The following is an 8,383-nucleotide window of genomic DNA, read 5'->3' as shown; positions in this document are numbered from 1 at the left end:
CCTGGAGCAAATTCACAGGAAAATTCTCATGTTTCCCTCATGTTGCGCAGGTCTACAGAGTTAGTGTACAGAATGAATATCTAGAGTCTTAGTTGACTTAGCAACAATCTCCTCCTTTTAACATGTCTACCTGGACTTCCAGAGTGGATGTGACCCTTAACTGAAATTCAGACAAACTGACTCAAACAACAGGAATCTAACGTGAATTTATCTAAGTTCTGTGTTTTGTTTTTATATAAGGAAGGCTGATAGTTCTGGTAGTAGAGAGACTTTGTTACAAGAGAAGAAAATAAGAAAATAAAAAGCAAAAAAAAAAAAAAACCCACAAAAAGTTTATCTAGTTCTGAAGCCTGGCCAGAATACCTATTATCAAATGGTCTTGTTTGTTTTTAAATTCACCTTTCTCTGAATTTTCTGTGGCAATAAATCAGTGTCCATCCCTGTTTCTCAGCTCTCAGGTGTTAAATGCCAGCACAGGAAGAGATTCAAGAATTTGTCAAGAACTGCTCTTCAACAAAGGAGCCCAATTCATGCAATGGAGAAAAGACAGCCTCTTCAACAAATGTTGCTGGGAAAACTGTAGATCCACATGTAGAACACTGAAATAGATCCCTGTCTTCACCCTGTAACAAAATCAACTCATGGTGGATTAAAGACTTCAATAGAAGGCCTGAAACTGTGAAACAACTACAAGAAGTAGTAGGAAATACACTGGAACATATGGGTCTAGGGAATGATCTTCAAAAACTCAAAAGTCTCAGCATTTAAGAAAAAGAATGAAGAAACATGACTGCATCAAACTAAAAAGCTTCTGCACAGCAAAAGAAATAATTACTACACTCAAGAGACAACCCACAGAATGGGAGAGAATCTTTGCCAGCTATTCATTCGATAAGGGACTAGTATGCAGAATCTACAGGGAACTCAAAAAACTGAGTCCCCAAAGAATCAACATCCCAGTGAAGAAATGGGCACATGAACTAAGCAGGAAATTCTCAAAGGAAGAGATACAAATGGTCAGTAAATACATGAAGAAATGCTCAACTTCCCTGGCTATAAAAGAGATGCGAATCAAAACTACACTAAGATTTCATCTCACCTCAGTTAGAATGGCTATCTTCAAGGGCAATAACAACAACAAAGGCTGGCGAGGATGCTACAAAACAGGAACCCTTATACGCTGTTGTTGGGAATGCAAATTAGTACAGCCATTATATAAAGCAGTATGGGGATTCCTCAAAAAGCTAAAGATAGATCTGCCGTATGATCCAATGATACTACTCCTGGGAATCTACCCACTGAAACATAAGTCAGGATACAATAGAGATACCTGTACACCGATGTCCATCACAGCACTATTCCCAATAGCCAAGCTTTGGAAGCAACATAGATGCCCTAAAACTGATGAGTGGATCAAGCAAATGTGGAATATATACACCATGGAGTTTTACTCAGCCATAAGGAATGAAGATGTGTGGTTTGAAGGTAAATGGATGCAATTGGAGGACATTAGGCCAAGAGAAGTAAGCCAGGCCCAGAAAGACCAACTTTACGTGTTTTCTCTCATTTGTGAATGACAGATCCAAAAGATAAACATATGCACTGAAACAAGCATTATCAATACAAACTCATATGTAGAACATATTTGAAATAGTGGGACTAGTCTATGGAACTTAGAGAAGGAGGGAAAGGAAGAGAGAATGATAGAGCCTCAACGTTATCATAAACAACATCTGTGAAGGTAGAGGATATAAAAATGTGTATTGAAAGCTGTTGAAAATTGGGTTGGGAAGTAAAAGGGTAAGGGAGAATAGTGGGAGGGATTGAATGGATCAAAGTATACTCACAGTGGGGATGCATTGAGAAACCCCTTTGAACATCAACTTAATAACAAAAGACAGGACTGTAAAATAGACACAGTGTGGGGGGATACTTGTGGAGGAGGGGGGTGAATGAAGGAGATGAAGGTGAAGATATATGGTTGATGGACTTCATAAAGCAATGAAATCTCTTGCAGTTGTTTTAAGTGAGGAGGGAGTGGGTCCATGGAAGAGATGGTGGGGTGATCTAATCAATGTACAATATAAGTCTATTTAGAATTGTCACAAACATTCCTCCCTGTACAACTAATATATCCTAATAAAAAATTTTAAAAAGAAAATATTTTTAACTCAAATGCTGTATTTGGAAATAAATATCATGTAATCGTGAGGGAAAAAAAGAATTTGGCAAGTTCAGCTTATACTTGCAAAGGCTAGAATGGAGACAAGTGAGTTTTTATATTAATTTACTTTCCTCCTTTCATTTTTAATTTAAAAAACATAATAACATAAAAAGATACATATTAATGGATAACACGGTGTTTCAATCCATGTATGCATTTTGTAACCAGGTTAAGCATATCTTTATCCTAGGACATTTATCATTTCTTTATGGTACAAAGCTTTCCTGTAGCCTTGTGACATGTACACGTCATTACTGTCATCTGGATGATGCCACTGTGCACTAGCATACCAGAACCTTTTTCCCCTGTCCTTCCAGGTCTTAATACCCTTTGATCACCCATTCTCCCATTGAGTGTTTTTTGTGAGTACATAACCTCATCGTAAACCCCAAAAGCTCTCTGCAGTTATTTTGAAAATGCAGGGATGTCACAGCCTAGTCAGAAAAAGAACATTCTGACTGTCAGAAAATCAACACCTCCTTTTCAAGTGGTACAGGGCTTTCATTAATCACAATTATGGCAACATTTTAACTTATCATAGCTAAAAACAAGAGGAATACTATCAATGAGAAGCAAAAAGTTGAATTAATTTGAGAAAATTTAAGTCCCAGGAAAGAATCAGTATCACAATTGTATTTTTGACAACCCAGTTCCAGTTCAGCACTCTGGTAACATTTACAGGAACTTATAAACTCTTCAGGAACTTATAAAAAGCTGCTTTCTTATGTATTTTGCTTACAGAGGTATGGGTGCACCTGATGATATGTGATACAGGTGTTCATATCTTGTAAACATTTCCTTCTATAGAGAGCCCATGACTCTATAGTTTTCTCAAAAATATCCAATTTAATACAGGCATTCTAATTAGCTTTAGCTCCTTGCAAAGCAGCTGCCTGGTGGTGTCTCCAGTGCCAAGTGGAGCCTGACCCCCAAGGTTTGAGATTAAAGTTGGAACTTTTTTGGATATATCTGTGTCAGGTGATTATTAAATTAAAGCCAATCAGTGATGCCCATTTAGGCCTTGGGATCTGTATTGTTTTATTTACATTTGGTATTGTCATAGAAGAGCACTCCTCACACTGGGGGAAAAAACCCTGCCTTATAGGATGGTAGCATTATGGAAATCTGTACAGCACTGAGGACATTTGCTGCCCACAAATCTAAGAGGCTGGATGCATTTGTGACTTGCAGGCTGGTCCACATTTTCAACCTTGGCATTGCAAACATTCTGCTGATAACTTTTGTGGTTGTTTTGTCACATCTCTGACTCCTAGATAGCAGTCAGAACATGCATGCCCCAAATGGTGACAACTAAAACCTCTTTATGTACTGCCAAATCCAGACAAAAAACCCCTGGGATTAGAAAATTCTGAACCTGAGAAAGAATCTTTGTATGGATATTTCTAAATGACAATTTTTATCACCCCTCCACACCTCACTTAGACTTCAGTAAAGATCGTAAGGGAGCTGTCCTTAGGGTCAAAATATGACAGACTTAGACTGTATCTAATAAAACTTCAATAGAATTCAGAACAACTTAACTTTCTTTTTCATTTATCCACTTATGTTCTGACTAATTCATAGCATTATAGTGCTCTCTAAGGCTTTTTTCTGAAATTTGTTGTTTTTATTGACTCTTTATACATGACTCTCCAAACAATAAAGTCATATAAACCTCTTAGATTTTATCAGTTGCATTGAGTTGCTCCCACAAAATTTCACTTTGAAAAAACTGACTTGATGCCTGTGAGTTATATTGACTGAATAAAAGCATGCATGTTTTTTAGCTGTGTTAAGATGGGCAGTGGTTCTTGTAGAAAGTAATATTAATCTGAATAGTCACCTGCAAGAAGGTGACATGCTTAAACCATTTTGCCTCCTGTTTTTTTACTATTATTATTTTAATTGACACATAATTGTTACACATACTTATGGGGTACAATGTGATATTTGGATAAACCTATACAATGTGTAATGACCAAATCAAGACAACTTACATATCTATCACCTCAAATATTTAGCATTGTGTGTTGGGAACATTCAAAATGCTTTCATGTAGACATTTTGCAATATACAGTGAATTATCATTATTTTAGTTCCCCTACTGTGCTGCCTTCCTCTTATCTAACTATATTTTTGTACCTAATAACCAACTTTCATCTCTCTCTTCCCCCACTATTCTCTGAGAACCTCTGTCCTTCCTTCTACTTCTATAAAAACAACATCTTTAGCTTCTGCCTCTAAGTGAGATCACGTGGTGCATGACTTCCTGTGCCTGGCTCATTTCACTGTCTCCTGTGTGCTGCGGAGAGACAAGAGGCAGCGTAGACAGTGGTACTGAGGCACAGTGGATCTGAAACACTGCTCGCTGCTCATTCAGTTTCTGTCAATGCCTTATGGCCTCATTGGCTCTGGGCTTCAGAGAACAATGCCATGACATCACTACAGCCATTTCTAAACAGAAAATATCCCCCCAAATACCGATGCTCTATAGTCATTAAAAAATAAAGATGACCACAGAGAAATTACTCAGTGACAATTACTGAAATTACGCACATACACACACACACACACAAGCCTAGAGCCTTATTCCCAAATTTATACTCAATAATTACAGGAGATGACCTCCTCTCCGAAATGTGTGGGACCAGAAGTGCTTCAGATTTCATATTTTTGAAGTTTGAAATACTTGCATATACATGATATGAGATATCTCAGGGATGGGACCCAAATCTAAATATGAAATTCATTTGTGTTTCACATCTGCCTTGCACACAAAGACTGAAGATAATTTTATATAATATATTTAGTGTAGGCCTAGGTATGACTCTAGATGTAGAGGACCTGTCTACTAAGCACGACACCCTGAGATCAACCTCCAGTACTGCAAAAAATAAAAAATGTTTTTAGTGTGCTTGTGTTTTGACTGTGACCCATACCATGAGGTCAGGTGTAGAATTTTTCACTTATGGACTTTGGCATTCCAGATTTCCAGATTAGCAATGCTCATCCAGCATATTATTTCATTTTCCCATATAAGTTACTAAGAAATCCTCAAATAGAAATGTGGTATTCAAATTCTGCTACAGTCCTTAATTCTCCATCCTATAACATTCAAATATGAGAGCAAAGAACAAATTGTATAAAACCAGACTGGTAGCATTGTTTCAGCATCTCTTCAGCCAATAGAGTAAGTAAAACCATATTAATATATAAAAGTGTTTTATCCCCAGCCCACTGGTGACATTGGGCCATCAGTAATTGTAGAACTGCAGATTTATAGCTGAATGGCTCTGGTTGTTTTTATTCCCAAGGTCAGGCATTTTCAAGTTCTATCAACAGTAACTCCAAGACTAATTTACCTTTGCCAGGAGGATTCCCCTACCTTTGTTCTGGTTTGGATCCTGTTTGCTGATCCTGAGGGGTTCTCTCCAGGATTACCTTTCAGTTTAGGGAAGACATTTTCCAGTGTTTGCTTAGAAATCATACTTGGCGGGTCAGTTTTTTCCAAACTCACAAGTCTGAAATGTGTTTATTATCCTCACTTTTGATTTATGTTTGGCTAGGTATAAAATTCTAAATTTGGCTAGTTGAATCCTATACTCTAGGATTTTAAGAGGTTTCATTCCACTTTCTTTTCACTCCTGCCCTGAAAGAGAACTCTATTGCCATCTTGCTGCTCCTCCTTCTACTTCATCTGTTTGTTAACTGGCTTTTTGTTGTTTGTTTGTGTTACCTGTGGACATCTAGACATTCTAGCTCTCATTTCTAACACTCATTTCCAAAAGTGCATCATATGCACTTTGTTAGTCATATGCAAACTAATGAAAAACTCTTTTTTTTCTTCTTTGTGGATTGTATAATACAAAAGAACAGAAATTGTATTGAAAAGATAAATTGCAGCATTTTGTGCCAACAGAGCTGATATCAGTATTCATAGCTTTAGTCCTATGAACTAAAGAGATTTAGAGTGAAATGTTAATTCCAATTTAAGAGTCTCCTTGGTTCTTCTTCCCTTGCACCTTGCTTCATCCTGAAATCTACCATTCCAGTAGTCTCCAGATTTTCTCCTATTTTGTTCCTTTTCTGCTATTTTTTCCTTGATATTCTTATGTTGTCCCTGGACCCTAAATGTGGATATGCTTCTGGATTCTGTCCCAAATGCTCTCCTGTGTTTTGTAACATTCATGTTGTAAGAAGCCTTACTTCATCTTAGGATGGAACATCAAATATCACCATTATGAGTGTTACTTTCAAAATACGCCTTCAGTCTTAACCTATTTTATACATAATCTCACACATCTACCAATGTTAGCCTCCAATGTAGAATAAAGAAAAGAAAACTGTACCAGAATCCTAGAGTACAGGTTGACAAACTTAATCTTTGAAGGGCCAGGTAGTCAATATTTTAGGCTTTGTGGGTTACATGGTCTGGTACAAATATTTGACTCTGCAAGTGCAGTGTGGACACAGCCATACACAATGTGTGCATAGATGAAGGAGGCTATCTTCCAATCCAACTTAGCTTACCACACAGACAGTGAGCCCTATTTTACCTTTGCAAAGTATTTGCCAAGCCTGTTCCGGGGATACGTGGTATGTCTTGATTTTTGCACTAAGTATCTGTTTAACAGTAAGGAAATCATCTGGCTTCTTTGGGCCTGAGTACACCAAAACCACTGCAGTAGAAACTACTTCTTTCGACTAGGATTTTCTTCCTGTCATCTGGTACGTGATGGGCCCACTGAACACTCACTTATTAGACGCAGCTCCAACATCATCTCCTCCACACAGCCTTCCTTCATTCACACATTGGGGACAATGTATGAAGTACAAGGTACTTAACACTTGCCTCTAGTCAGAGTTAGGTACACCTTTTATTCCCAATAGTCATAAAAGGATTAAAGCATTTTTAGTGCTGTATTTTAACTGGATTTTATTCCCACATAGGTACAAATGGATTGAAGCATTCTTAGTGCTGTGTTCTAACTGGATTTGACCCATCTCTCTTCATTCTTTGACTTTGAATTTACCCCAAGGCCTCAGTGTCTGTGTAATTTACATTCAATAGTTGCAAAGATTTGTGTGATGTAATGACTTACGAATTATTTTTTAGTTAAAATATAAGTGATATTGTGTTAGTTACATATGATTTAAACTCTTTTTCCCCAAGTCAGGTTCTCCTGTTGCTAATGGCACCCACAGTCTCAGCTTCTCAGGGATCAATCTATACCTTTTTGTCTGTGGTTACCAGAATAGCAGTTGAGTGAGACAGATGTGATCAGAAGCCTCGCTCTGGCACTTGCCTCAGTGTGGGATCATAGATCCATTATTAATCTTTGACTCAGTTTTCTCATCTGCAAAAAGGGGATTATGATGTAAATTGTACAGCAGAAGAGTTCTGTGGACCTGAAATAAGCCTTGGGCTTTAAACATGCAACTAACGCTATCAGATGCACTCAGAAATGTCACATGTTCTGACATTTCTGGCAGCACCACCTTTGCAAACTTTAGTAAAACTCATGTCTCTTTAATTTTGATTGGTTTGTTACTAAGCTTCCTGTCGCATGACACGACTGGAAAATTCAGTGTGCACACTCTCCTAGAGACAAAGAGTCTCTATTTACTGCTCAGGTACAACCAATTGGACTGAATTTTATAGGCCAGAATTGGACTAGTTTATAATTAAGTGACACATACTGTTAGGAAAAATGCCGCTCTCAAAGAAAGCTCACGAGAAAACTCACGTCCATAGAGCAAGGTTTAATGGCAGGCCCAAACTGCCAGGCTGGCCAGGGAAAAGATGGCGCAGCCCAGAGCCTGGGAGAGCAGTGGCTTTTATAGAAGGGGGAGGGTAAGGAAGTTAGTAAAGGTGCTGTAGTCTCTGGTAGGGGTGGGGCTGCCTTAGAGCGTGGGAATTTGTTTAAGGGCGGGGCTGCCATTTTGGCTAATTCACAAAATGGCCACATTATTGTTCTATCACATACTTAATTGAATGTTACCCTTTTAGAAGCATCAATTTTGTCAATAGAGGGGAAATATATATCTGCTTTATAGTTTTAGGTGTATTGGAAAAAACAATATACTTTGGCCTACTGTCTCTTAAATACATTTAAACATTTTGTATAGCTTATGACTTTCAATGAATTGCCCAATAAT

The sequence above is a fragment of the Castor canadensis genome, chromosome 10 (assembly GCF_047511655.1).
Source record: "Castor canadensis chromosome 10, mCasCan1.hap1v2, whole genome shotgun sequence".
Lineage (NCBI taxonomy): Eukaryota > Metazoa > Chordata > Mammalia > Rodentia > Castoridae > Castor > Castor canadensis.
This window is presented reverse-complemented; position numbering follows the sequence as displayed.